General features: G+C 37.3%; 1 protein-coding gene across 8 annotated transcripts in view; it reads left to right on the top strand.

The window, feature by feature from the left end:
• LINGO2 (leucine rich repeat and Ig domain containing 2) overlaps positions 1-27,761 on the top strand; it is a 480,597-nt gene that overhangs the window by 306,750 nt on the left and 146,086 nt on the right. For 2 of the 8 annotated variants that reach the window (XM_064641971.1, XM_064641974.1), the window contains 2 exons: positions 8,910-8,952; positions 15,776-15,933. The exons of 2 other annotated variants lie outside the window; for them this stretch is intronic. The gene's annotated coding sequence lies outside the window, so the exon portion shown is untranslated. Of the gene's footprint in view, positions 1-8,890; positions 8,953-9,491; positions 9,580-9,602; positions 15,654-15,775; positions 15,934-27,761 lie in introns of those variants that run through there. 4 more of the 8 variants (XM_064641972.1, XM_064641975.1, XM_064641976.1 and 1 more) reach the window with 4 other exon arrangements.

The following is a 27,761-nucleotide window of genomic DNA, read 5'->3' as shown; positions in this document are numbered from 1 at the left end:
TGGGCTTGTTTTTTTGTTGTTGTTGTTTTTGGTTTGGTTTGGTTTTTGGGGGGGGTGTGTTTATTATTATTTCTTTATTCCAGGGATTTCTTCTAAAAATACGTGGATGAAAGGCTCTTTAGTTCTATAAGTTCTTCTGAAAGTAGGGTTGGTTTATTATTCAAAATAGGCAAATGTCATGGTTTGAGATAGCCCCAAAATCTAAATTGCCTAGTCCTATCCCCCTGTCACATCTCAATTCAATGTGAGATGGGTTTTTTCCAGACAAAACACACCTGACTCCAAATGGGGAAAGGGAATATATTACAATGACTGTACAAATAAATACTATAACACATTATACACACGATCACAACTATCTCTACCATGACATAAGTATTTACAATGGATCAGATCTCTTCTCCCCTCCAAATAAAAGTCCAGGAGGGGAGAAGAACAGGTCCCTTCCAGTCTCTAAGCAGGAGTATCCTCTACAGCAGCAATCTGTCCTCTTCACCATGCATGCAGCAACTGATAGCTGGATTTCTGCCAGCACTCACGAGGGAGGTATCCAAGCCTCTCTCAGCCCCGTCGCCTCCAACCAAGGGGTCTTCCATGGGCTTCGTTCACCCCAGACAAGGTCGTTCCACCACGGTCATGTCACGAGCACAGGGGGCTTCATGACGGTCTGGTATCTTCAGGAGATTCAAGCTCCTTGCAGGGCCTCTGTGCCCTGCCTCAGGCTGCCACCTTAGCAGCAGTGCGAGGGGGGAGCCAAGGTCACCCCCCCCCTCTGCATTCCTCTCCGTCCCGGTCCAGCTTCCCAGGATGCTCTGAGCTTCTCAGCTCCTCTCTACAGTGCATGTCGCACTTCACCCCTCCCTCTAGGACGTGAGGGGTCTTCAAGGAGTTTGGGGGGGGTCTGGTCCAGTTCTTACCCCCAAAACTCTGTAGCTCTGCTGCTGGCTCTTTCTCTCCTTCCAGGAGTCCTCTCTACGGTGCATGCCATTTGCTGTTTGGTTCAGTTCTTATCTGTCCTGGCTCTTAGCCAGAGTCTCTGGATGCTGCTTCTGTCACTGCTGTCTCTGCTCACTCACATTTATATTTTTCCAGGTCCCCGTAGACCCCTGCTGGGGGCTGGGGGCCAAAGCCCCCCTGTGGGGCTCCGAGCCCCTTCCTCGTGGCTCTACAACATGGCCACCTCTCCTACCAACAACCCACACTACAACTCGTCTCTTCCATTTGCTTGTGCTGTGTTTACATTTTGCAGGAGTGCCCATTGGACAAAACTTCAAAACTTCCAGGGGTTACCATCCCTTGGGGGTTACCACTTTTTTTAGCTTCAGGGGGAAAATGTGGTTCAAACCACTACAGTAAATTACTTTCAAGTATCAGTTTTCACTTGGATAACATCACATAAATTTGAAGCACTATGTTTCCGATTCTGAGACCTGCACATATTTTGCTTGGTTTAGAGTTGAGTAGGGAGGGTACATATATCTAGATTAAAATTTTTGGTGACTCAAATTAATGTCGTGGCTGCATCTTAAGAGTCCCATATGATCTGTTCTAAGAACCAAAGAGTAAGTGGCTTATCGGACCAGACCCTTTTTGTAAACTAGATAAGGTTATTTACATTGTTACAATTATTACATTACATTACAAGACCTCTTCTCTGCCTACCTTATTAGTTTTTCAATCCCCTTCCTCAAGTTGCCCTCAATAGAAGAATATCTGAGAATTAAGTGGAATTTCTTCTCCCCATGGGCACTAGCGCCTAATTCTCTATCACAGAGGAGGCTCTCAGGAGTTTAGTAAAGCAACCTGGGTTATTAATATGATATTACAGGAAGAAAAAAAGTATTTTGTTTGAAGTTATGTGAAAAGAAACAGAGTTGAGATTCAGCAATTCTCAGTTCTTCATTCTGTGCTTAATAAAATATGTCGACTATAAAATAGCTTGTTTCCTGAAAGAATACTGTAACATTAAGCATCAAATATGGACAGTAAGTAAAAATACACTACTTCTTAATTTGGTGCCTGATTTCAGCTCAGTTTGCCTCTTGCAGACTTTCCTACCCTCATATAACTTCATATCTTTCTCCTCCCAGGAAAAAATCTTACATGTTTGTTTCTCGTAAATTAATGGAGCATTTGCAGATATAAGAAAAATTAAAAAAAACCCTCAGGGAGTAGATATGGATTTATAATTTTGTATGAAACTGACAAGATTTCTGGTGAGGAAATATTTATTCCTTCTTCTGCACTGTCGGTACAGACCACATTAAAAACCTTGGCTGTATTTTCAGCTATCCTAAAGTGCCTTCAGTAGGGTTATTCTTATTTATATCTTTTGAGGCACAATGCTATTAAGACTGTTATTCCTGTCCCTTCATCAGCTAAATTAGGATGAATCCAACTGTACTGAGCTGGTCCAAAACCAAACAGAATTAAAATTGCTGAGGTGTGTGTAACCCATATTCATATTCCTCTTGACAAGAGGAATATGAATAGAGATAAGAGGTGGAGAGATTGATCTAAATGAGTCAGGAAAACTATTTATAGTCAGACTGCTTTAAACTACTTATATTGAGACTGTTGGCCAGCCATCAGTCTGTTGATTGACACATATAAGCAATTAGAGCTAAGCAAAATTTTAGCTTCACTCCATACAGACTTCATCACTGTTTTGAAAAAAAGAACATTCAGACAGCTTTAGTTTTCATTCTAAAGTAGAATGAAAAGCAAACTGTGGAACCTCAAAAATGATTGTTGAATGGGATCATTGTTCCCTGGCAGTCTTTGCTAATGACATTACTAATTATACCTTCTCAAAACCAGTCTAAAGGAACACAGGTAGGATGTTGATAATCCCTTCATCCATTAGTTGAACTCTGCTGTGAAAAGAATTTGAAGCTTAGTTCTTTCTAAACTCTCCTTAGAGACCAAGTTTACCAGAAAACCTGTGAAAGGCAGAGTTATTGTTAACATAATTGCTACATGTGTAGTTTGGGAGGGACGATTGCAGTATTAGTCCTGCTGACACACACTGCTGAAACAGCTGTTCTCATAACCAACTGCTGGAGGGCGTTGTCTTTACCCTGCTTTAATAACTCTCAAGCCAGGTGCACCTCATTCCATTAAGGTTTTTGTTGTTGTTTTAACATAGCACGAGAAGATTCATACTGACAACAAAATAAGTATTTAGTAGCTCTAAGTTTTAGTCATTCTTACAGCCTCAAAATATGTGTTGGTACCTGTCAAACTCTGGTGTAACTGAGCGGGATGTGTTTCTGACAGCACTTGTAGAGGCAAAATTACAAAGGTATCCTAGAAACAGCTGCTCTTGGAAGCTTTACTGATCTCTTAATGTAAATTGGTAAGTAACAAGAATATCTACATTTGAGAGCATGGGATGGCTATGGCAGTCTTTTAACTTGCACCATAAATAGCAGATTTTACCTCTCCCAGTCACAGTGGCCAGCAAGTAATCCAAATGGATTATTTGAATTCTGGAATGATATTAAAGGGGGTGAGAAAGGTACAGTGGCTTCATTTTGAATAGTTTGAACTGGCATAGTATGAAGTGTTAGCTGAATGTGTAAATTAAAGGTCAGTAGGGACTCGTTACAACTTGTCAATTCAATTAACCTTTTGTTAACTGCATTTTTGACCACACACTTATTTTTCTGATTCCTCATCTTTGCTTGCTACAGTTTAGGATGTGTAGGATGCTAGAGCTTATGGAAATTTATTTGTTGCCCTCCTCCAAATTTCTGGCTCAGTTGCGTGTTTTCAATTACAGTTAAATTACTCTGATAATAATGTTCTCAAAAATAGGTTAGCTGAAGAGTATGTGAAAAAGCTTTATAGCAGATGTCATTCATCATCGTCTTGAGTTGTCTGCAATACTGCATGAGGAATAGGTTCTAGAAGTTTGTTTGGATTTCATTTTATTGAAAAGCCAAAATGTAAGAAAAAAACCAGATTCCAAAAGGAACAGTTTCCACTGCAGAACATTATGCAAGCCTGACTTTAATGATGAGATCTTGGCTGTGACACTGTGAGCCTCTCACACTTTGCTGCAAGATCCTGGGGTCATTTTATGAAGAACTAAAGCTTGTAGACTGCAAGGAAAACCTGCATGCACAAAAGGCCTTTATCGTCCCTGAATGCATTTCTATCTAGTTGCTGAAATGCACTGCTAAGCAGGCACTGGTGGGAAGGGGAGGTACCTGATTTTATTAGGCAGTCACATTAACACTCTGCAGAATATAGGTAGCACACAAGAAAGTCTGCTCCTCTTTTGGTATTCAGGTATTCTTTTGTGGCTGTGACCCAGACAAAATTTTGGAGAAATGAAAAGCACAAAGTATCACTTTGGAGATCTTTAAAATATGAAAAGCAGCTATCAGTGAAGAATGTGACTATGTCACTAAGAATGAAGTAGTGATGGAGGTTGTTGTATAGGTAGAGATAAATAAGGAACTTACGCTATTTAAGACAGGACAACATGAAAAGGGATGCAATGGGACCAGCATGGGGATCTGCTGGTTATGTACCTTCCTACAGCACATTCTGCCAGGAATGTATTCCTTCTGTGGTTCTGTTGATTTCTGATAGAGGGTCCCAGTGATCCATGATTAATTTCATGCAAAATTTGTCTGTGGATGTAGGTTGAATTCATTGAGACTGATTAATTTTCATCTTCCTGTAACTGCAAGACTGTATCTGTCTTTGTGCGCAAAAAGTGAATCCCCACTGTTATTTCTTAAAATAAACATGCAAGATTTTGTTTTTTCTTGCTTTTGCAATTAGCATGCTAGACACGATTATACATAAAATGCAGATAAAAATTCATTCATCTGTAATTATATGATCTCATTTGGCATCTAAATTTAGGACAAGAAATCAGTGATTAAATTTTCTTTCCTAGTCTTTGTTTATCAGCTACAGAACAAGCTTAGTAATTACCTCTTAGTTATTGTGAGAACTGTGACTTCAATATTACATTCCTAATTGGTTTTAGTTAAGGAAATTTGTTTTTATAGATCACTTAGCTGACTCTTTCAGGCTGAGTGATTCTCCATTGTTTTCAGTGTATAAAGGAGGGCCTATAGATTATGTTAAAAGAAATTCATATTGTCCTACTGGTACATACAATAGGATACATACAATAAGCATACCTGAGTACACATAACCTTTTGTTCTTATACGAGAAAATGTTTTATAAATATTCACAGAACAACCCAGCAGAGATCTGTAGTGTGTCAAAAACTGCCAAGAGCTTCATTTTCAAATTAAAATTAGTTTAACTTTATAACTGTGGTGAGATAAACCCATCCCATGTGTGGAAACGTCATATTTATCTTCCGGCCTATTGTGCAGTCAGAATCTGAATGTTTTTGACCACTACCTCACAAGTCTGTTGTTAGGGGAATTGTATGCCTGGAGCTGAATTAAACACAGGTTTGTGCTTAAATATAAAAGATTTAATATATGATGCACTGAACAGTCTTACCACCATAAGCCATTCTACAGGGAGTCTGCAAAGGTGAGGCATGAGCCGATTCCTTATGCACACTTGCAGCAGCAGCACTCCCATGATCATCAGCATGGACGCTCAGCCCAGCATTGGATCCATTTCCCAGCCCGGCTCTGCTGCCTGAAATGGCCCCTGAGCGTTCATGTCCGTGGTCAATGGATTGCTACAGGATAACGCTGTGATGTGCCTCATGCCCAAGGGAAACTTCACTCCCTACAGGGAGTCCTTCTGTCCTGTCATTCCTACGACTAGCCCGTTAAACCCTTTCTGCAGCTGGACCTTCTTGTCCTCCACACCAGGTCATTCCTTGGTCACAAATTACCAATGCTGAGCAGCTAAAATTTGATTTTCCCCTTCACTCTGTTGGGTATGCACATAACTCTTGTAATCTGTCCATGTTTGCCAGATTTTCAGAGGAGCAGCAAAATGGCAACTTTATGGCAGAAGGCTGCTCTTTCAGCTTCTAAGCATGGGGACAGAAGAACTATAATCTGACAACACTTGATAGAAACTTTCTACCAACTACCTAATAACATAGGCTTTTTTTTTTTTTTTTTTTTTTTTTTTTTGGTTCCCCACTGTATCTCGGTTGCCTGAAGAGGTTGAATCATTTGCATAGAAATTTTTAAAATCCTATGATTTTAAGCCAGGTTTTCCTCTGCTATCTTACTTTCAGACAGATGAGATCTGGAAAACCTTTACCAGCTGAACAATCTTGCTTTGGATACTTCATGATTCATCAAAGTGCCTCTTGTTCTGACACTGACACTGATCTGTCTCTACTCCATCACTGGCATAATTTTGTTTTGAAGAGTTATTTGGTCTTTGTTAGCAGACAGAAGAGAATCCAGTGATGGTCCATGAACATTGCTCTTTGGAATAAACTAATCCCACGACCTGATGTGTTGATATATGTAACTGCTGCCTATTTGTTTTACAAATCAGGATTTCTATTTTTGCATTTGAACAAACTGTGTCAAAAATGAGTTAATTACTTCTTGAGATGAAATAAATTAACTAGGTGCATGAAGTAAGTTGGTCTGTTGTGAGATCATTCTAAGTGTAAGAAAGTTGTGAGGGTTTTTTGATGAAATAAATATTTCAAAATAGATGCAAATTTTAACAACTGATGTGTCTTAGTGAAATGTAGTGTAGTCATCACTGAAGGGTTTCAGCTACTGTCACATGAGTAGTCCTGAATTCAATGTGGTTGTGTCAACAATTAGACAAATCCATTATAGTAAAAAATAAGATAACTGGAGATTAAGGACCAGGAGTTGTGAGGTCACCGGTAATCTTTATCTCCATTGACTTCAACCGGATACAAAGAAAGTTGGCATTTTTTTTTATTATTAGGCGTTAAATCAGCTGAAGTTTAAACCACTGTTATGGTGTTAGTTCTGAATGACTGAAAAGCATTTTATAGGCAATATGAAGCAAAAGTTGTGGGTTTTTTAAAAGGACATCAGCAAAAGATCTATTTGGGAATATGTACTTAAAATAAGAGGTCTGTAATATACTGCAGAAAGAAACCTTAAAAAGAAGAAGTTTGATAACACACTGAGTTCTCTGTTTATGAGGTTGTACAGAATATGTATTCCATTAAGAAAGAATTACAGCTTAAAAATTATATTATGCAAGTGCTTCCTATTTTTTGTAGTGGAAGGCATTTTTCATACGATTACAAAAACTGTCAGTATGCTTACCCAAATCATTCCTCTTAGAAGGATGATCTGTTTCCTTGAAATTAATACATTTGTTTCAGATTTATTTTCAAGATGATTAATTAAAATAAGCAAATTTTAGGGGGTTTTTTTATTATTTTTTATTTTTCTGCAACAATACTTATCTAAGTTTGCTTTCTTATGTGCAGGTTAATGCAGTTGAAAATATTTATCAGAAGTTTCAGTGGCTTTAAAATTAAATAAATGCTGTCATGTTGATCTGTACACAGAGAAAATTACAATTTCAGTACACCAGAAAAATCAGAACTTAATTCTAATAACCACAAGTCAAGTTGTTGAAGCTGGGAAAATACACTTTTCTTTGTGCTAGCCAATAAAACAACAGGTGTAGAAGCAAGATTACTTTGAAGGTTGCATCATGTGTAAGAAGTGATGGCTTCTACAGAGGTCATTTAATGGCATGAAACTAAATAAAATATCTTGGATGATCCCTGTAAACTTTGTGTTTTGCTATAAAGCAGATAAACTTGTGAAAATAAGGTGAATAGGATGGTTGTACTACCTATATTGTAATAAGGCAAGCTCTGTAGTAGAATAACAGAAGAATACTTGAACTTAAGCTTTATCATATTTTAAGGGTGACAGGTAAATTCACATTTCCAGAAAATTGGATGTAGTAAGTCCAAAGTGTTACAAATTAAGACATTTTCAAAAGGATGGAATATTTTCAGGCAGTAATTTAAAAAAAAAAAATATGCCAATGCTATATAAATACATATATAAGTCTGTATAGATATACAAAGATATAATTAGATGTTTATAATTATATATCTAGAGAAGAGCGAGGGATGGCAAGGACAGGATACCGTAGGAGTGAGCCTCTTCCTAATCTCTCAGGAAAAAATATGCTGGCATTGTCTGTTTGTCAATGGGGCTTTAATGTCTTGAACTCAAGGGGTTAAATAATTAAGTACTATAATTTGCTATTACTTTTCTAAAATCATTGTAGACATAGAGGAGAAAAGGATCTGCACCAGTGATTCTTCCACAATAGAGTATGAAAGAGTGTGATATCTTTCACATGTGTGCAAAACAGGAGTTAGAATGAGAAAAGGCTTATCCAGGTGTTCCTCTGCAAAGCACAGTGTTCCCAGTGCTCTGCCTATAGTGCTTTGTCCAATGTGCTGACACCAGTATTGTTAAACTAAAAGTCCAACTGTTATATTCCCCTTCATTCCACAAAAGCTGAGTAAGAGGTTGGTGCTAGGTATTTATTTTCTGTCATCTGTAAGATTAGTATTTATTTTTGAGCAGTTTGTTGGTTAACTGCTGCCGTAGTAACCAGAATCAGTGCTACAGAGGGACTACAAAATACAGTTGATACCTGCTTCATAAAATAGTTGCTTTAGAAAGATTTCTCGCTAGGCTCTGTAATACAAAATGAGCTGAAATCCAGGCAGGAAAGCTGAAGTGGGGAGGAATGTATATTACAGCAAGCCTGCTTCTTGGAAACCTCAAAAAAGGAACTAAGGGACTGAAAAAATTGCACTCATCTCTTGAACGTACCTGGAAACGAGAAAAGAGCTTGGTACTAAAGATGCTTGCAAACTGTACTAAGTAAAAGATTTCAAATGACAGGAATTTTTACCCTAAACTTAATTAGTTGTAATAATTTTAACAGGTGAATTTTATTTCCAAAGGTGCAGTGATCGTCTCTAGGACTTGAACCCACTAAGTCGTAAGGTATGTTATTTATAATCTCTGTGATAAAATAAACAGATCTGAATATATCTCCTATTATTGTTTGTTGTTATGTTGCAAGACAGTTAAAAATTGAATTCTTTTAGTCTCATGTTCACAAATGTTAGGAATCTTTTTCTCTACATGGAAAAGGTGAGATGTATGTATATTTTATTCTTTTGGTTGGCAAGTAGGTCACAGATCATATATATGTCATTATTCTTAAATGGATGGAACAGCTTTAACTAATTCATGGGCTGATAAGTCTTGTCCTATTTGTCACATCCACTCTTAAATCATGAAATCTGAAAAAGAAAAATGCAATCCCTTCATGATTATATTAGACTTTTTTACTGAACCTTCATTTTGATGCATTGTGTAGCAAAGCTCATGTTCCTGTAACTCATTATTTTAGAACCTCATCTTTCCATTTTTTAAAAAATAAGGCTCTAGATCCAACACTGTGGAGGGAAAAATTTAAAAAAAAAAAAAAGGGAAGAAAAAAAAGAAAAAGAGAAAAGGAGAGAGAAAAGAGAAGATAGCAAATGAAAATGTAGCTCTGTGATGCTTATTTTCCAACAGGGGTTAAAACACAACTGTCTTTTTTGGTGCCCAACATGAGGCGCAAAGGTTTGACATGATTACAGGTCTGACCAATGCATGCTAAAATAAATTTTTGTTTTCCAGGTAGTATTATGTAACAACTTGCTGTATGTATTCCCTGTATGTTTTTATCCTTCATGGGGCCTGGGCTAAGATTATAATTTTGTTTTAATTCTAGTATTGGCTTATGATATGATAGTGTCACTGGTCATGAAACTCATTCAGTATGGGTGTTCGGTATTGCAGTCACTCTGAACTTTGGGAGTCATCTGTTGGAAACTATTAATAATTACACCTTTTGCGTTCTCTTCTTGGAGAACCAACCTATGGGGGCACGATATCTTCCTACATTTTCCTTCCTTCCTTCCTCCCTCCCTCCCTCCCTTTTTCCTCCAGGGGGATTACAGTTGTTTTAGAGAATATTGAAGATTTTTAATATCCTTTGAATACCCTTGAAAACAAACTGGTCATTTTGCTAGAATCCAGTATGCTGCTAAATATAGATCAGGTCTTATTTACAACATTGAACTTTGTTTCACCTTACACTATGGCTTCAAAAAGTCCACCAAACCATAAGAAAAGATCATGATGGTACCATCACAGTACTTTCTATTCTTAAAGTTCCCAGTCTCTGTTCTAGCACCTTTTAACTTTGTTTTATTTGCTATGCTACCTCTGTAATCATCTCTGTCACAAACCTACTGAAAGAATTGAAAATTCAGTACCAACATTTAAAACAAGTCATCAGAACTGATCTTTACTACATCTGTGTTCTTTTCTCTCCCCTAGCTCTTTTTCCCCATGCTTTGCCCGTGCTCTTGATTTAAATGATAAACCCTTGGGTCAGTTAATGGTCCATACCATTTATGCAGTATGATACAGCATGAAACTCCTGTTATGCTGTCCTCTTTTCCATTAGCACTGCTAAAAAAAAATATGATAAATAATAGAGTGAGAGAGGAATAGCTCCCCACAGATTATACAGAACAAGCCAAGGAGCAGTTCTCCACATCTCTAGTTTCTTTCTTCAGTGAGACTGGGGCATAGTCATGACATTGAAAAGCAAGACTGGCAAAATGCTAATACACCACACTTAGCAGTGCAATTCTCAAACCTGAATGGGATTTCAGGCCATCAGAGAGTCTGAGCTCCCAAAGTACACAGAAATGACAGAGTGCTGTCACCAGTAATATCATAAAGCCTTATATGTAGAAATTGGATTCCTCTTCAATCAAACATACCTGAACAAAGAGAGTTCAAAACATAGCCACTTTATTTATTTATTTTGTTTTCACAATGGTGGAAATGCAATAGAATGTGTAGCTTTGTTGTGGCTTTGCTTTTTTGATTTTACCAGCCTCTGTTAAGAAGCACACTATTAGGTATTTTTTCTGTGGGGTTATGCTTTTAAAAGTATCCTCCAGACTAGCTTTACTGTCTCTCCAGTGTTATTACCTCAATTAACTTTCAAAAATTGGACTGCAGTAGTGGTAAAAATTATCAAGTAGAGAACATAATTGATGTTAAATATTAAACCTGTCTACTTAAATAGGGTTCGGGGAGGGGGGGGGGGTGTTAGATATAGTGGCATGTTCTTCTTCTGCAGATTCTTTATTTAAATGCCAGTTTTGATGAATGCCTGTGACTTCAAAAGTCACAGCTAATGTTATTGCACTAAAACCACTGTCTTAGCAGAGTAGGAATAAAATAAGCTTTTTCTTTTTTACTTTCGTAAAACAGTATGCTGTTACAACACAGTTTAAACTGATATGTCTCAAGGTACTGTGAAGTAAATAGAAGTTGTTGATCATTTCTTTCATTCTTTCAACCATTTTATAGGACTTCATGGAATTACAGAATGGATGAGGATGGCAGAGCTCTCTGGACACAATCTAGTTCAGTGTCCCTGCTCAAAGCAGGATCAGCTAAAGTAGATTGTGAAGGAGATTTTACAGTTAGATTTTTAATATCTGCAAGGGTGACAATTCCACAGTCTCCTGGGCAGCCTACTCCAGTGTTCAAACAACCTCACAGTAAAAATTGTTTTCTTGTGTTCAGACAGAATTTCATTTATTCCAGTTTGTGACTGTGTCTTGTCTTGCCATTTGGCACTACTGCAGAGAGTTTAACTTCACCTTCTTCATTCCTTTCTGATATGTGTTTATACACATTGATAAGATCCCACTGAACTTTTTTTCTCCAAGATAAACAGTCCCAGTCACTGTTAGTCATTCCTCACATGAGAGATGCTCCAGTCCATCACCTTCTTGGCACTGCTGAAGTTGCTCTAGTATGTCCGTGTCACTTGTATTGGAGAGAGCAGAGCTGTGCACAGCCTTCCAGGTCTGTCTCACCAGGTATGAGCAGAGGGGAGGGACCAGCCTCTATCTGCAAGCAACACCCCTCCTGATTCAGACCCTCTTCTTTGCTCCAATGTCAGCGCACTGGAATATGGTCAGTTTGTCTCCAAGGATCTCCAGGTTCTTCTCTCCAGGACTGGTTGCTAGCCAGTTAATCCCCAACATGCACTGACTCTTAAAGTGTCATTCCTCCCCAGTTTGCGTTTCCCTTTGTTGAACTTCATGAAGTTTCTGTTGACCACTGCTGCAGCCTGTTGACACTCCTCTAAATGGCAATACGTCCATCTGATGTATTAACCCCTCCTTCCTGTTTTGTGTCATCTTCAAATTACTGAAGGTGAGGTCTTTCCTGTTTTCCAGGTCTTCAAAAATGACTTAAAGGGTGTTGGCCCCAGTATCCACTCCTGAGGTGAACCAATAGTGATTTCTTATGGACCTTGGGCTACTGACCAAAATACTTTCAGCAGTTTAAACAATTTTCAGTGCACTGTAGTATGTGCTTATCTAACCCATTTTTCATCTGTTTGTACATGGGGATATTATGGGAAACAATGATTAAAATTTTAATGAAGTTGGGGTAAACAAAATCCACTGCTCTCCCTTCATCTGCCAAGGTCATCATCCCATCATATAAAAAATGCAAGTTTTGCTGAATATCTATGACTTCAAAAGCTAATATTATTTCATATCATATCCCCTCCATAAATCTATGATGGCTACTCACAATGAACTTCTTATCATTTATGAATTTGGAAAAGATTTCCAGGATTCTTTATTTCATTTGCTTATAATTCCCTAGATACTCCTTCCTACAAGTCTTGAAAATAGGTGTGATCTTTACATTCTCCTACTCTTTAGGGACTTCTCCTGTGAGCATCCTGTCAGGCCTCTTGCACTGGTATTGTCCTCCACCAAGGATAACTCTTCATTCTCTTCATTGCTCCAGACATTTCCTCTGATCTCGTGGGTTTTAGGTTCCTGAAGACTCCTCTTGCCAGTAAAACATGAGGGTGAAGAAGGCGCCAAGTCAGACTTTACTGTGTTCTTTGTCGTGAGAGCCCCTTACCCATTTGAACATAGGCCCACACTTTCCCGAGTTTTCTATTTACTATTAATCTACTCATTGAAGCCTGACCTGTTGCCTTTCAAATCCCTTGACAGATATAACTTCAGATGGGCTTTTGCTGTCCTAACCCTATTCCTGCGCCCTCTGAGAGTGTGCCTGCTTTCACTTTCTGCACGCTTCCTTCTTATATTTGTTTTTAGTAAGGCGTTTTAATCTATCAGGACTTCTCACTCACCTGTATTTAGCTTCTGCATGTGGTGATGGACCACCCCTGTGCTGGGGAGAGATGGTCCTTGAAAATCAATCAGCTTTTGCCCCCAAAAAGCAATGAAAAAAGAGTGAACACAGGTGGATCTGCTCAAGAATTCTTCAGAAAATGACAAGAAAAGTAATTCCTAAATAATAAAGGATTTTATTTTTACTGTTCAGAATAATCTAGATTTAATTTATGAGCCTTGTATACAGTCTACTCCATATTCTTTGTCACTTTCTGTAGGTGTGTGTAAATTGTTTTTAAAGAACTGACCTATGTTTCACCTTCAACTCCAGCTTTTACTCAGGTAGGATGAAAGGAGGCTTTGGAACTTTCTGAAGGAGGAATCTTCCTCTGTGTTGTCCCAAACTAGCAGGTGATCTCCATTGGTTAGCACAGATATGTGGATTTGGGTTAGCATGTTTTCAGGAATTCTGCCTTTTCCTCCATCACTGGTATTTAGAGGCGAGTACCCACTGGCTTAGATACTGTTCCTGACTACTTTTCTACTTCAGATTCTCCTAGTTTTAAGGAGTTTTCTCTTTCTTCAGAGAAGTGATTGGTCAAGATCAGGCATCAGTTCTTGTCTTAATAATAATTTCAGCCCTGTTTCCCTTATTCTGACTCAGAAATGCCACCTCTCTGTGTTATTAGCAAATTCTAGTTTCTGGAGATCTTGACCTTTATCCAGCTGGTTTATCCCTTGATCATATTACCTTCCATCTTTCTCACATTAAAGATCAAAGCTGTTTCAATTTGGTCATACAATCCTGAAATCTGAAATCTTAGTTAATCTTCCTCTTTACACTGTAAGATACAAAAATACCACACAATTTTATATAATTATCCTGAGTATTTAACTTTGGTCATACACAACCTAGCTGATTCTGAGAATTTTATGGCAACAATTGAATAAAACTTTTCCATTGTCTTTCTAGGAGATATTCATAAAACCTTTACTTTTTATCTAGACTCCTCTACGTGTCTATGAAATTACATTTCTGGGGAAAACTTCCTTGTTGCCTTACCAGAGATGTTACTATGGAAATCACAAACAAAGAAAAGCACCCTTTCCCATGTATTTTGAGTTCTGTAGTAGATATATTCTAGACATATTAGTGTCTTCCTTCCTCTATCTTGCTAAAATTCATTTCTGTGTCTGGTCGTGGCGACCCATGCACCAACCAGTGACTGATCTGTCTGCACTGGAGTGGATGAAAACATTCCATCAGTATCTCAAAACAATCTATTCAGTTGATTTTCAAAGTATGTTCCACTAATCTTCCACACTTCCTGCATTCATCTGACCTGGTGCATAACAAGAGATGGTATTGCAATTCCTGATCCTAGTCAAGAACATTTGTAAAATCCCGGATATCGTTGATCTTCCATTCAAAGTCATTGATGATAAATTTTGCATGATTGTTTTTAATGCTTATGCATCATGCTTCAGATGCACTGAACTATCACTTCACGACTGGGCTAAGTACAATCTTGTCTCTTTTTTAGAAATACCTTCTGTTTGTGCAACTTTTAGAAAAACTGCTAATGATGGATGAAGACTGAACAACAGATAATCCACTTGTCTAACAAATTCTGAGATGCCATACTGTATGCTAATTACTGAAACACCTTGCCAAATTAGACAAGAACTTTACTGGCATTTTATTTCAGCTATTTCTCAGTGTGGATTCTTTTTTTCTTACATACATAGGTATTACACTATCTATCACCCCTGTGCACATATTTTCCTGCTCCATATTAAAATTCATATGCAGTACTTGTAAAAAGGGGACATTCAGAATTTTGGGGATGTTTAAGAGTAGTGCTCTGTCACTCTATACATTTCAATAGGGACTGAAATAACAAGTTAATATTATTAAGAAAAACCCTGTTCAATGTATCTTCTGCATGGACTGACCATTATCTGGTTGCCACCTGGTACTCTCCAAGATATCTTAAAAAATTCTAAATTTCCCTGTCTTCATTATAAACATCTTGTAATATGCCACCTGAATTCTTTATTTGTTTATATGCCTTTTCTCATTAAAGAGAAGATGACGCTACTGGTGTGAGTTTGCATTGCATCTGGTTACATGTTAACATTTTGCTATTAAAGAAAGATACTGTAAAAAATGGTACTCAGCAAAGTTCTTATGGAATTCTAGCTACAGTGTTAGTGAAATCTTTCCATGACCTTTCTCAGATAAGATTCTCTTTGGTTCAGAAGATATTCATTTTTGAATTTGTATAAAAAAGGACTTACAGGTTTATATATGAAAAGATGTAATTTTTAAAACAGATAAATACTATTTTTTAATCCTGACAGTTTTACTAGATCAATAAGTACAACAGAGCTGCATATTCAGTAAAAACATGTTGCCTGGATCATGTACTTCTCGGTCTCTGTCTTGTTTACCAGGTGATATTTATGGCTTTATACTCCTTTATAATGTAGTCACTGATTAAATGCTCATGTTTCCTTATCCTAAGACGTGGTTGAGTATATTTCAATAAAAATGTAAGAATATCTGTGTTTTCCAGGTTCATTTCAAGCATTCTGAGTGTGGTGCCGTGAGAGATGCTGTTGTCTATGAGAGGCTGGGATTATCATGATCAAGTGCTGTATTTTGATTTCATCCAGTGGCTGAGAGATTTGTGGGGTAAAGAGGAAGTACTGGACTTTTAAAAGTATTAAACAGGTAAGTCTATTAAAATAGATTGGGGTGGTTTTTTGACAGTTTTCAGGCTTCTTTCAATTGCAGGTTCTATTTAACTTCTTCCCCTCCCCCCCCAAAAAAATAATCTGTATTTCACAACTCCAAATGACCATTGCAATTTCAGTTCTACACAGCTTCAATTTCAGTTCCATACAGCTCTTTATTTTGTGCAGTAAGCTGTTTTCTTTACAAAAACACATTTTTTTACAGAAGGAAACTGACATTTCCTTACCTTGTGAAAGCAAGAAGAATCTCTGTTATACCCAGTAGCATATCACTACTGTGAAAACAAAAATGTAAATAATTAGGCTAACAGAGGAATTTAGTGGCTTCTATTGCAAGCTATTATATTCAAATACTGTTACCTGTTACCTGTGTGAATTTTGGGGTTGATTGCCTGCTTATTTCAAGGGTTTTTACCGTAATATTTTGTTTTATTATTGGATATTGAGAATTCTCTTTCATCTCTAAGTAAGATACGTGTTTAAACAATCCATTTCATTCCTTAGAGCAATTTGTAGAAACTAATTGACCTAATATAAAGCAATTTGGTATGGGTAGATTTAAACAAAGTCCAAAGAACAAAAGTCTGCCTTGTCTGACTTCAATGGATGTTTCATGAAAAAGTGAGGAGAGCATGAACAGTTTATATTTCTTTCTTTTTTTTTTTTACTGTATGTTGCTGTAGTTTTTATCTTTTCAAGTCAAAATCTTAGAAACTATGCAGGAACATGTTGCTCTAGTAAAAACTAAACTGCTAAATTGAAACTATTTCCTGAATTGAGTATCAATCACCTTATGGCTGATTAAGATAGATCATATTCATGTTTTCATTTTTTGCTTGGTAAAGAATAAGGAGTGATATTTAACAAAAATATTCAAAACTGTCTTGGAGTGTGTCTAGGGCAGCAGTAGATACTGATGCACAAATTCCAGTCTTATGCCAGTGTGAATTGTACCTTGTAAATGTACAGTTTGTCTGAGGAAACAATAAAACAATGTTCTGGTGACACTGTACCTTGTTATCCGGACTGTGCAACTTCCAGACATGATCTCATGGGTAAAGTTCGGCCTAGACATAAGTACAGAAAAACTGTCTTCACATTCATTTCTCCAGACTTCTGGGTTCAGAGTACACTCAAAGAGATGCAGGTCACCTATATTTATATCTATATCATCTATATCTATATCACAGCTGCACTCTCATTGTGCTCTGCCTGTTTTCAAAACAAATATTTTCAATGGAATTATTTTGGTAACAGGAAAAGTATGTTTTATTGACCACTTAGTGCTGCAAGTGAATTCAAAACTAGTGATTTGAGGCATAGATTTTTTTAAAAATATTTTTACCAAATCACATTCTGTAAAAAAAAAAAAAAAAAAAGGGGGGGGGAAGAGGGTACCAGTGACTGAAAAAAGATGACTAACATTTCACAAACCAAAGACAGTACTGCAACTCATCTTTGAGATACAAAATTGGGGAATTTTAATGCTAATATAGAGTGATAAAAAAGAAATGTGTTTAAAAATAGAATTTTATTTTGGATTGTGTTTCTAGTTTCACATTATTTTCCTGTAGAAACCTACAGTCTGGTAAAATATTCTTTTCATATGTCTATATTTCTCATGGTAGCTTTATTCTAATGACATTAATACAGAGTTGAAATCAACTGTTGAATCAGGATTGTTTATGCTTTACTAATATTTATCTCCTTAAGACTCAGATTTTTATCCATTTTTGAAAGAAATTGTTTGCAGTATTTAATTGAAGGGTTACCTATTAAATAGAAGTTGACAATGATAACACTGTCAATCATAGTTCAAAGCTTTAGGACGTGGTACGTGGAACACAAGAAGCAAATGAAAATTAAATCCTTATTTTGCCTTTCAGAAAGTATTGCTTTTTCTTTCTGCTGTCCCTCATTTGTAGAAGTGTTTTGTAGTCTGTACTGTAAAAACTAAGTATACTTAAAACGTTGTTACATTTGTTATCTCAATAAGGGTTCAAATTTTTCACTGTTTGCATCAAAAGATACCCTGTGTTTCCAGTTGCATAACTTTCCATGATACTCTGCTGACGGAATAAATGGGCAGAAAATTAGGACCTCTACAAACAGCTTGTGGGAGGAAACCTTTCTCAAAAGACTTAAAATGAATTATTAGCCAATGAAAACTTTTTGCTAAATTAAGAGCTGTCATGGCTTCCAAATCTGTCATGGTTTTCTGTGCTCTACAAAACCTTTCCCTTCAAACTTCATCCTTAGAGTTTTGTGTTTGGGGTTTTTTTGTTATGGGGTTTTGTTGTTGTTGTTGGGTTGTTTGGGGGTTTTTTGGTTGGTTGGTTTGGTTTGGTTTTGTTTGGGGGAGAGGGTTGTTCGTTTTGTTTGGGGTTTTTCATTTGTTTCGGATTTAGTTTGGGTTGGGTTGAGGTTTTTCTGGGGGGGTGGTTTTGCTTGTTGTTTGTTATTTTGTTATGAACTTACAAAAAAAATTCAAGAAGCAGTGAGAAAATTACCTGTCAAATCAAGAACTTCTTATTTCCCTCTCAGATTCTGTGTGGTGGCACTATGCACTTGGTATCCCATCAAGGTCCAGCGCTCTTTTAGGTACTGGAGAACTGGAGGGAGAACACGAACAACCCTAGTCACCTAATGAACAGCTCAGATATTTTTGTAAGACACTCTTTTCAGTTCATGGAAGCTGAAAGCAACTCCTCAAACAGTAAAATAAGGCACTGTTTTTTACAGGTTTACTGTTTTGGGGGGATTTCCATAGTTTTACTTTGGTTTAATAGCAGTATTTCTAGTGTATGGGAGGTAAAGGCTTTGTCAGGAAATTTAAATTCTGGTTTTAGGTTCTTATGGTAAAGTTATAAAGTGATTCCACCAAGCCAAGCCTAGCTCAGACTATCTTATTCTGTTTAAAACAAATACTATACACCTTTTTAAGTTTCCACATAACAGAAGTTTAAATATAATACTAATATACATGTCAAACTCATATTTCCATGAGTATTAACAAAAAAATTAAAACATTCCAAAAGGTGATGAGTTCATATCATGAAAGCTTTGCATTTACCATTCACAAAAAAGCTGAATGTGATATGCAAACTAGGTGACTGTGCTGTGCTTTCTGCAAAGACCTGGGGACAATTATATGTTTTAGTTCTGGCAACTTTATGTGACTCATGATAACACCACATCCTTTCTTCAGGGTCATTATGGATGTGCAGTAGACTGATAACTCCAAGTTAATCTAAGGCTGTTTACAATATGAAGCAAGAAGTGAGCATGTCTGGGAGTTCAGGCATGTACTGATCAAGTTTTTGACTGCTCATGTGAACTACTGAGTATGTTTTGAACTTAACAGACTCAGTGCTGTTACTACAACTTTGCTTCTTCTCAATTTTTTTTTCTCCCCCCATTTTTTCCATAATTTGAAATTAAGGTATTTTTGATTATTCTCTTAAGCAGCATGTGATTTTTTAATTTAATTTAGAGTCTCTTGTCATCTTGGAATAAAAGGCTCCTAAACTATGTAAATATTTGAAAAGATAATGCTCATTTCTATCTAAGGCATTCTGTGATTTGCAGTGGCAGACAAAGGAATGTAAAAGATTGAGTTTTAAGAATCAGAAGGCAAATAAAATGAAACTTAAAACCTTTATATTTTTTATTTATATTTTTATATAAATATATATTTATATATTATATTTATTATATTATATTATATTTATATTATATATTATATTATTTTATATTATATTTATATATTTTATATAAATATAAATATATTTATATTTATATTTTTAATTATGTTGTTAGTCACATCTTTTGATTTGTGAGTCCTAAACTATATAATGCTTTCTGAAAGAAAACAAATTTCTATAAATCTTTTTTCCTTTCCATTTGAGGTCAGGCAATTAATTTTACTAGATTTTTTTTTCCATAATTCTTATAGGGAAAATCTATTTACATAGTTAAATCGGGGAAAGATTATTCAATAAACTTCTGAGAAAAAAAAAAGTATTGCTTTTCCTGTGTGAATGCTAAGGGAACAGGACTCACACTTTACTGAACCTTTAATTAATATACTGTCTCACTGGAAAATGAAGGATGATTTCTTTCTCTTTTTTCTCTTCTATTCCTCTGTCCCTCTTCAATTCTTTAACAGATTTTTCTGCATCTCATAGTTTATGATGTAAACTAAGGGATTGTGTTGGCAAGGATGCTCTCTGGCTCCCCAAGTGGGAAATAAGTGAGTATGCTGTCACGGAAGGGTGTGAAAAGGGCCAAGAGGAAGAATAATAGGAAAAGAAAGCTAATTTAATGCCTTCCTTTAAGTCATTAAACAAAAATGGAAAAGTGAAAGGCTGAGGAAGGATTCCACAATATGAGGAAAGAAAGTTTTGACCAAGTAAGAAAGCAGTCTCAATCTATCCCCTGGAATAGGAGACAGGGACAATGTGGACAAAAAAGTCACAAGTCATCTGTCTCTTTACACTGGTTGCCCCGACTGTTGTGCAGCACGGGCACTGAGCATGTACAGCAGGCAAATCAAGAGATGCAGCTCTAACTCAGCCTTCCCAAGAGCTACACAGAGATCAGACCTGCTCCTATCTGCTCTTTTAGGAGACCCTTCTCCCTGAAGGTCAGACAAACATAAATTTCATACAACTTGGTCAGCTTCATCTGCTAATGTGAAAAAGCAAGGTTTAGGTGGTGCTTAGAATAGTGCATAATGGAACTGTCCATTTCTCTTCTTTGCACTCTAGACTGTCAACCCCACTGGGTCTTTACTGCCCATGGATTACCTAAATACAACTTTGCACAATGGGCCACCCAGAATGGGTCAATATACAGAGATTTTATGTCTTAAAACTCAGTCCCATATGCTTTTGTAAAAATGAAATCTCATAATCCTTTCTCAAATTTATGTTTCAATTAAAAACAAAATCTCTTCTTCTGAACTTTATTTCTCTTATTCAGTTTCTATCCCTCAGGTTTTATCCTTCTATTCATAATTTTATCACATCATCAATCAATAAATTACAATTGTCTAGCAAGTACAGCAGGCAGAAAACAGAAATCAAATGTACCAAACACCATGATGCTTGCTAATAAAAAAAATGAGCTCCTTGGGAAAGTTGCAAAAATTGTTTTCATTACAGAGGATCTTACAAAAATATGAGACAAAGAAAACACAGATACAGAGAAAGGCTTAGGGTGATCGTGAGTGTGTCAACACAATTATCCTGTGGCTGATGAGGAGCTAAAGCTCCATAACACTGACTTTTTCAATATAGTCTTACCTGTCACAAATCAAGGTGCAGACGAAAAGAGGAAATTATACACTTAAAGGTACAATTTATAAATTGTACAATGTATACATTATACATTGATCAGGTTAACAAACAAGGCTCTGAATCTTAGCCTTCTTTTAGTATTTTCCAAGTATTTTTGAAATCTGTAAACCCTTTTAAATGTTCATCACTTCACAGAAATAGATAAATGGAAAAGAAGTGAAAAAATAAAAAAAAAGGAAAGAAACTAAAAAGTGGATCACTGTGTCAAAAGAAGTGCCAAGTTATTTGAGTAATTCCTTCTAGCTCCCAACCCTTTGCTACACAATGTGTGGACACGTAAAAATTGATATAAAGGCCTCATCTTATTTCTCCTTTTTCTCAGAGTATCCTACCTGGGTTAGCTTGCTATCTTACCATAGGCACATTCAAAAAAAGGTCCAGTCTTTTTCAAGGACATTTCTGTGCATAACAATAGTTCAGGCTATAGCCTGATTGTCTGGGGATTTTGTCAAATTCAAATGGCACTTTGAACTTTCTGTCTTTACAATTCCATGATTTTATAGTTCAAGTTTTATGAAAGTTTACTCTTCTCCTCTTATTGGTTGATCTGTTGCGGCATTGTAAAGAAACATGTACTTGCACATATCTGAAATTGCAAGAGCATCATCCTGTGAAGAGATGTCAGTGAACAAGGGACTATCTTGGTGTGATGCAGCTTGATGGTGCTATTCAAGTTGGGGACAGTTCAGTGCAGATTGGAAAAGAAAACATACTTAGCAGTCAGTGTACATTGAGGTATGAAGCTCCTAAACTAGATGTGCACGATATCTCACGGTCTGTCAAATAAATAGTATGTATTTTAAGAACTCTCTAAATTAGCATTGAAAATGACACATTTTAGCAGCTTCAGATGAGCTGTCCAAGTCTGTTGAATAATATCCATCCTTTCTTCCTGCAAAAAGGCAGAAGGTAGAATGGAAATCTTTTAATATATAATCATACAATAAAATGACCTTTAAAGTGTCCTCTTCATCCTCTCTAGCTTGACAAGTGAAATTTTACATCTCTTGTATCAAATTCAGTATTCAGAAGGTTTTCTGAGTGAAAATAACTTCCTGTGAAAAGCTGAAACAATATTAATAATGTAATTTTTAATATTGCATTGCAATTTTTTTTTCTTTAAACCTACGAATTCAGGGAAATGTATTTGTTATTAATATTATTAAATATCCCTCTTATTTGTGAAAGTTAAGATCAAGGCTATAAGATACTGTAAGAAGTTAGTGCATAAGACATTATATATGATGTCCACTGAACAACTATATTTTTTCAAGTATTTATATTTCAGTCATTCAAATAAGATTTAAGTGATGTTTCTAGAAACTTCAGGCTAGGATCTGACACTGTTGGTATCCTTGAAAATTGCTTTACTACATGGATTGCTCCAATTAAATTGGAAGCAGCAGACTACAATAAGGTAATGCTAGTCATATCAAATAGCCATTCATCATGAACAGTAGCATATATTTAGTATTAATAGAGTTCAGTATTATAGGTTCCTCTTTTTAATGAGGTATATTCAAGGAATGAAGATCAAAGAAGTATTTTGATAATGGTATTCACCTCTATTGCTGTAGAACCAACCTAAGACATAACTGAAACTAGATGTCCCTTTTATTTGGCATATGTGTATTTTGTATACTCATGTGAACATCTTTCTACATTGCTCCTGTATGGACAATCAAATGCCAGCACTACAGTGTTAGAAATTCTGCCTACAGACTATGTATATAAATATACATGTATACATATATAGAAGATAGATTTATTTAAGTGATGGCACGAACTTTGACTTCCCCTATGATCTCTTTGTGTTGTAGTAAGAACCATGTTTGTAATTGAAAGAAAAAGTAATGATTCATTGTAACTGATTCCATCAAATTACTCTTATTCTGACTTTCCTGTGGTAGTTTTTCTTCTAGCAAAGTAGATGAGCATGTTGAATTTTTCTTTGTATTTGGGAATGTATTCTACTCTCTGTTAGTTCCACTGCTGCTTTACATATTGGGGAGAGGCACCTCTGGAGTTTCTCCAAAGGTAAAAGTTGCTCCAAAGCTAAACTAGAGCGTTTTGTGAGTTGATCTTGTCTGGGTGACAGACACTCACCCAGGCACTCTCTGACTCTTCCTCCTCAACTGGACAGGGTGGGAAAAGGAAATTAAAAACTCATAGCTTGATATAAACACAGGGAGATCACTTGCCAACTACAGTCATGGGCAAAAAAGATTCAACTTGGGAAAGATCAGTTTAATTTATTGACAATTTTAAATAGAATAGAATAGAATAGAATAGAATAGAATAGAATAGAATAGAATAGAATAGAATAGAATAGAATAGAATAGAATAGAATAGAATAGAATAGAATAGAATAGAATAGAATAGAATAGAATAGAATAGAATAGAATAGAATAGAATAGAATAGAATAGAATAGGCAGAAATAAAGACAAAATTAAAGCCCTCATCCCCCTCTCTCCATCCCCCACACCACCACACCCACCATCTTCCCAGGCTCAACTTCACTCCTCTGTGCCCAAATCTTCTATCTCCTCTCCAAGTGGTGCACTCTTCACATTGTTCCCCAGCTTCAAAACAGGATACAGTCCCAGTCCTCTGTGAATCCTCTCCACAGAGTATAGTCCTCCAGAAATGGACTGCTCCAGAAAGGTTCCCCCACCAACCACAATTTCTTCCCAAAGCCCTACTCCTGTATGGACTCCTCTCTAGAGGCTGCAGCTCCTGCCAGGAACCTGTTCCAGCACAAGCTTTCTACAGGATCATAGCCTCCTTAAGGCATACCCTTGCTATGGCATGGGGTGTCCACAGGCTGAAGGTGGATATCTACTCCACCGAACAACCTGCATCACCATGGTCTTCTCCAGGGAATTTCTTCTCCAGTATCTGGAGTGTCTCCTCCTCCCACTCCTTTTCCGACCTTGGTGTCTAAAGGGCTGTTTCACATTTTCTCACTCCTCTCTGTCACAACATGTGTACAGAATTTTTCTTTTGCCCTTTCTTAGGTAAGTTATCACAGAGGCAACACCAACATTATGACTTATGGCCTCAGCAGTGAGGCTGGAACAGGCAGTGTTCGGCATGTGCAGCCCTGCATTCTACTCACAGAGGCTTCCCCAGCAGCTCCCCAACCACCAAAATATTGATACTTAAATAGAATGAAAACTTTACTGAGTTGTAATGTAACACAGATCATAGTCATCCTTGAAAACTAAAAACTTTAGGAAGAAAAAAGAAAACAGCACAGGTGACAACTTTTTAATTCACTAAGAACATGAGAGAATAAGAAATTCCTTTTCTGAATCTCTTTACAACCCACCCCTGAAGGTGAAGGGTGGGTGATAATCCCCCGTGGCAGAGTACAGTGAAACTACACTGAATAATCAGCGTTTATAAATACATATATATATGTAGGACTTATTTTTGACCAATTCGGCTGCAATGGAAAGGAGATATGTAAACAATTTTGCTAATATCTATAGAAATATAGCAATATAAAAGCATAAAAATAGCACTTAAGATAATGTATAAGGAAAAGAAAGAAAGAGAAAGAAAGAATAAAAGTAGAAAGGTCTCGCGACCCATGGATGCAGCAACAAGACTTGATTGTTGCAATTTCAGTGTCCATTTGTGATTGTCACAGCCTTGATCCATCAGGGGTGAGGGAAGCCCAAAAAATACAGAATTTGCTGGGTTAATATAAGTTCAGGTTTATGTGGGAACACCTAGGTACCTCCCCTTTGTAGGGGGTGGAGCTTTACCCCGTCTGTTGCAACACTGTGCATCATGCACAGTCCTCTGGTGGAAGGCTCCAGTAAAGAGTCTCAGGGTGCTTTGAGGGTCCTTGATGGTTTATGACACCTACTAAAACCTGAGAGCTGCCTCTCATGGCAGCATAGTTGAGCCAGTTATGCCCCATCAGAAGGCATGAATACCTTCACATCTACATGTGGATGTCCCAGTGTCTCCCCTGGAGGGGAGTTTTGCAACTGAGACAGTTGTGTAAGGGAGGACATTGGCAGGATGAAAAGCACTATCCCATCTCTGCAGGGTCTGCTTCTTATCAGCCTCTGGTGGTGAGTGCTCACCCCCTCTCTCCTATGTGGATCAGAGGTTTTGTCACCACCCACCCAAAACCCTCCTCTCCTTCATCTGTGTGGGGGGGGTGTGTGTGTCAACCTGGCCCCAGCAAAGCACCCTGCTGCGTGTGCAAATGGTTCATTGTTTGAGTCATTGAACATTAATATTTCAGTCTCTCACAGAAATATCGGTAGGATACATATTATATAATTTTTATAATTTTATGTAGAATACCAGTTGATCTGCATTTCGAAAGAGGATGACAAATTCTTTCAAACTGGAGATAATACATTTAGAAGCTTTCAGGTACCTTGGTAATACAGGGTACAGAAGTCACTAACTCCTTAAATGAAAATAAATATATACATAATAAATATTCACTCAGAGAAAAGAAAATCACTGCACTTAGTATTTCTTAGTTATAAATGTTCAAAAAAATGAGCCCTGGGTTCTCGGCACTGATGGATTAACAGCTGGACTCAATCTTTAAGTCCTTTTCCAATCTAAACCTTAATATGTCATCTACTCAGATTTCCATAAGGCCTTTACATGCTTCCACACACCATCCTTATCTCCAAATTGGAGAGATATGGATTTGAAGGGTGCAATGTTCAATGGATAAGAAATTGAATTGATGGACACAGACAGAGAGTTGTGGTTAATGGCTCTAATCCAGGTGGAAGGCAGGTGACAAGTGCTGTCCCTCAAGGCTCTGTCTTGGGGCCAGTGCTTTTCAGTATTTTCGTCAGTGACATAGGCAGTGGGATTTAGTGCATGCTCAGCAAGTTTGCAGATGACATAGAGATGAGTGGTGCAGTTGACACAACAGAAGGAAGGGATGTCATACAGGGGAACCTGGACAAGCTAGAGAAGTAGGTCCATGGGAAACTCGTGAAGTTAAACAAATCCAAGTGCAAGGTGCTATAAGTCAGTTGGGACAATCCTAGGCATGAGCAGATTGGGAGGTGAACTTACTGAGAGCAACCCTACAGAGAAGGACTTGGAGGTTCCAGTGAATGAAAAGCTGGACATGAGCTGGCAACATGCACTTGCTGCTCAGAAAGCTAGTTGTATCATAGGCTGCATTAAAAGGAGTGTGACCAGCAGATCAAGGGAAGGGATTCTTCCACGTTAATCTGCCCTCCTGAGACTCACCTAGAGTACCGTTTTCAGCTCTGGGGTCCTCAGCACAGGAAATACCTAGACCTGTTAGAGTTGTCCCAGAGGAGGGCCACAAAGATGATCAAGGGGCTGGAGCACCTCTCTTGCAGAGACAGGCTAAGAGAACTGTGAGAGTGGTGAGGCACTGGAACAGATTGTCCAAAGAAATTGTGGATGTCCTATCTCTGAAAGGATTCAAGGCCAGTTTGGACGGGGGCTCCGAGGAACGTGATCTAGTGGGTGGCATCCTGCTCACTGTGGAGTGGTTGGAATGATGCAGTCTTTAAGATACCTTCCAAACAAAATCATTCTATGATTTTAAATGATTCTATGATTCTTTAAGTCTTTTCATTTTGTAAAGTGGGACAACTGATAAAGAAATGCATTGTTTTTAATCTCATGAAATGTAAGACCAGTGAAAGACATTTCTTGTCTTTAGAGGAAAAAAGCAGAGGGATTGTATAAATTCCGGCCTGAGGTTGCTTATTATGCTTCATCTCAACATTAGCATAATTTCTTCTAGGTTTCTTTGATCTTTCTTTGTTTACCTCAGGTCATTTCAAGAGTAATGCTTGAAATGCTTCAGTCCACTGGAAAAGCAATGTTGTGAATTTTTGCTGCTGCACAGATTTTCTTAGAGCTGAAGCTATACTGCAGTGTCTAAGACAAGCAGACACAGCCCATGCTTTATAACTGGAGACAGAAGAGGGTGAGAAGGCTAATCCTGTCCAGTTAAGAATAGCTGCCAACATGGAGTCATTACTTCTACAGACATCTACTCTGTTCTTTCTCAAGCCCCGCTACTTCGGGAGAAGCACATTTTAGCCATTGTGTAGGATCACTCTAGCTCTTTTTTTTTTCTTTTGTGTTATTATTAATAGCGTGACATTTTCAAATGCTAATCAATGTATGTGTTTACCACTACCCATATTTTACATAGTCAGTGCAAACTGACCTTTCTGCTGTGAAATAAACAGTTGGGAACAGGAGTTTTGGGTTGTCTCCCAGCACATGAAATCTTTCATAAGATTCAAGAACAGCTGCTTAAGTAAAATCTTCTGATATGGAATAGCATTAAGCCAGTCACAGATACTTTAAGCAAGGGCAGAAATTGATTCTTTTTCTTGCCTCCAAAGGTCTGAAAACCTTCCTCATTTCCATTGAGCATCAGTAGTGCTAGAATGACATCAA

Source organism: Pseudopipra pipra, chromosome Z (genome assembly GCF_036250125.1).
Source record: "Pseudopipra pipra isolate bDixPip1 chromosome Z, bDixPip1.hap1, whole genome shotgun sequence".
In the NCBI taxonomy this organism is placed as follows: domain Eukaryota; kingdom Metazoa; phylum Chordata; class Aves; order Passeriformes; family Pipridae; genus Pseudopipra; species Pseudopipra pipra.
This window is presented reverse-complemented; position numbering and strand designations above follow the sequence as displayed.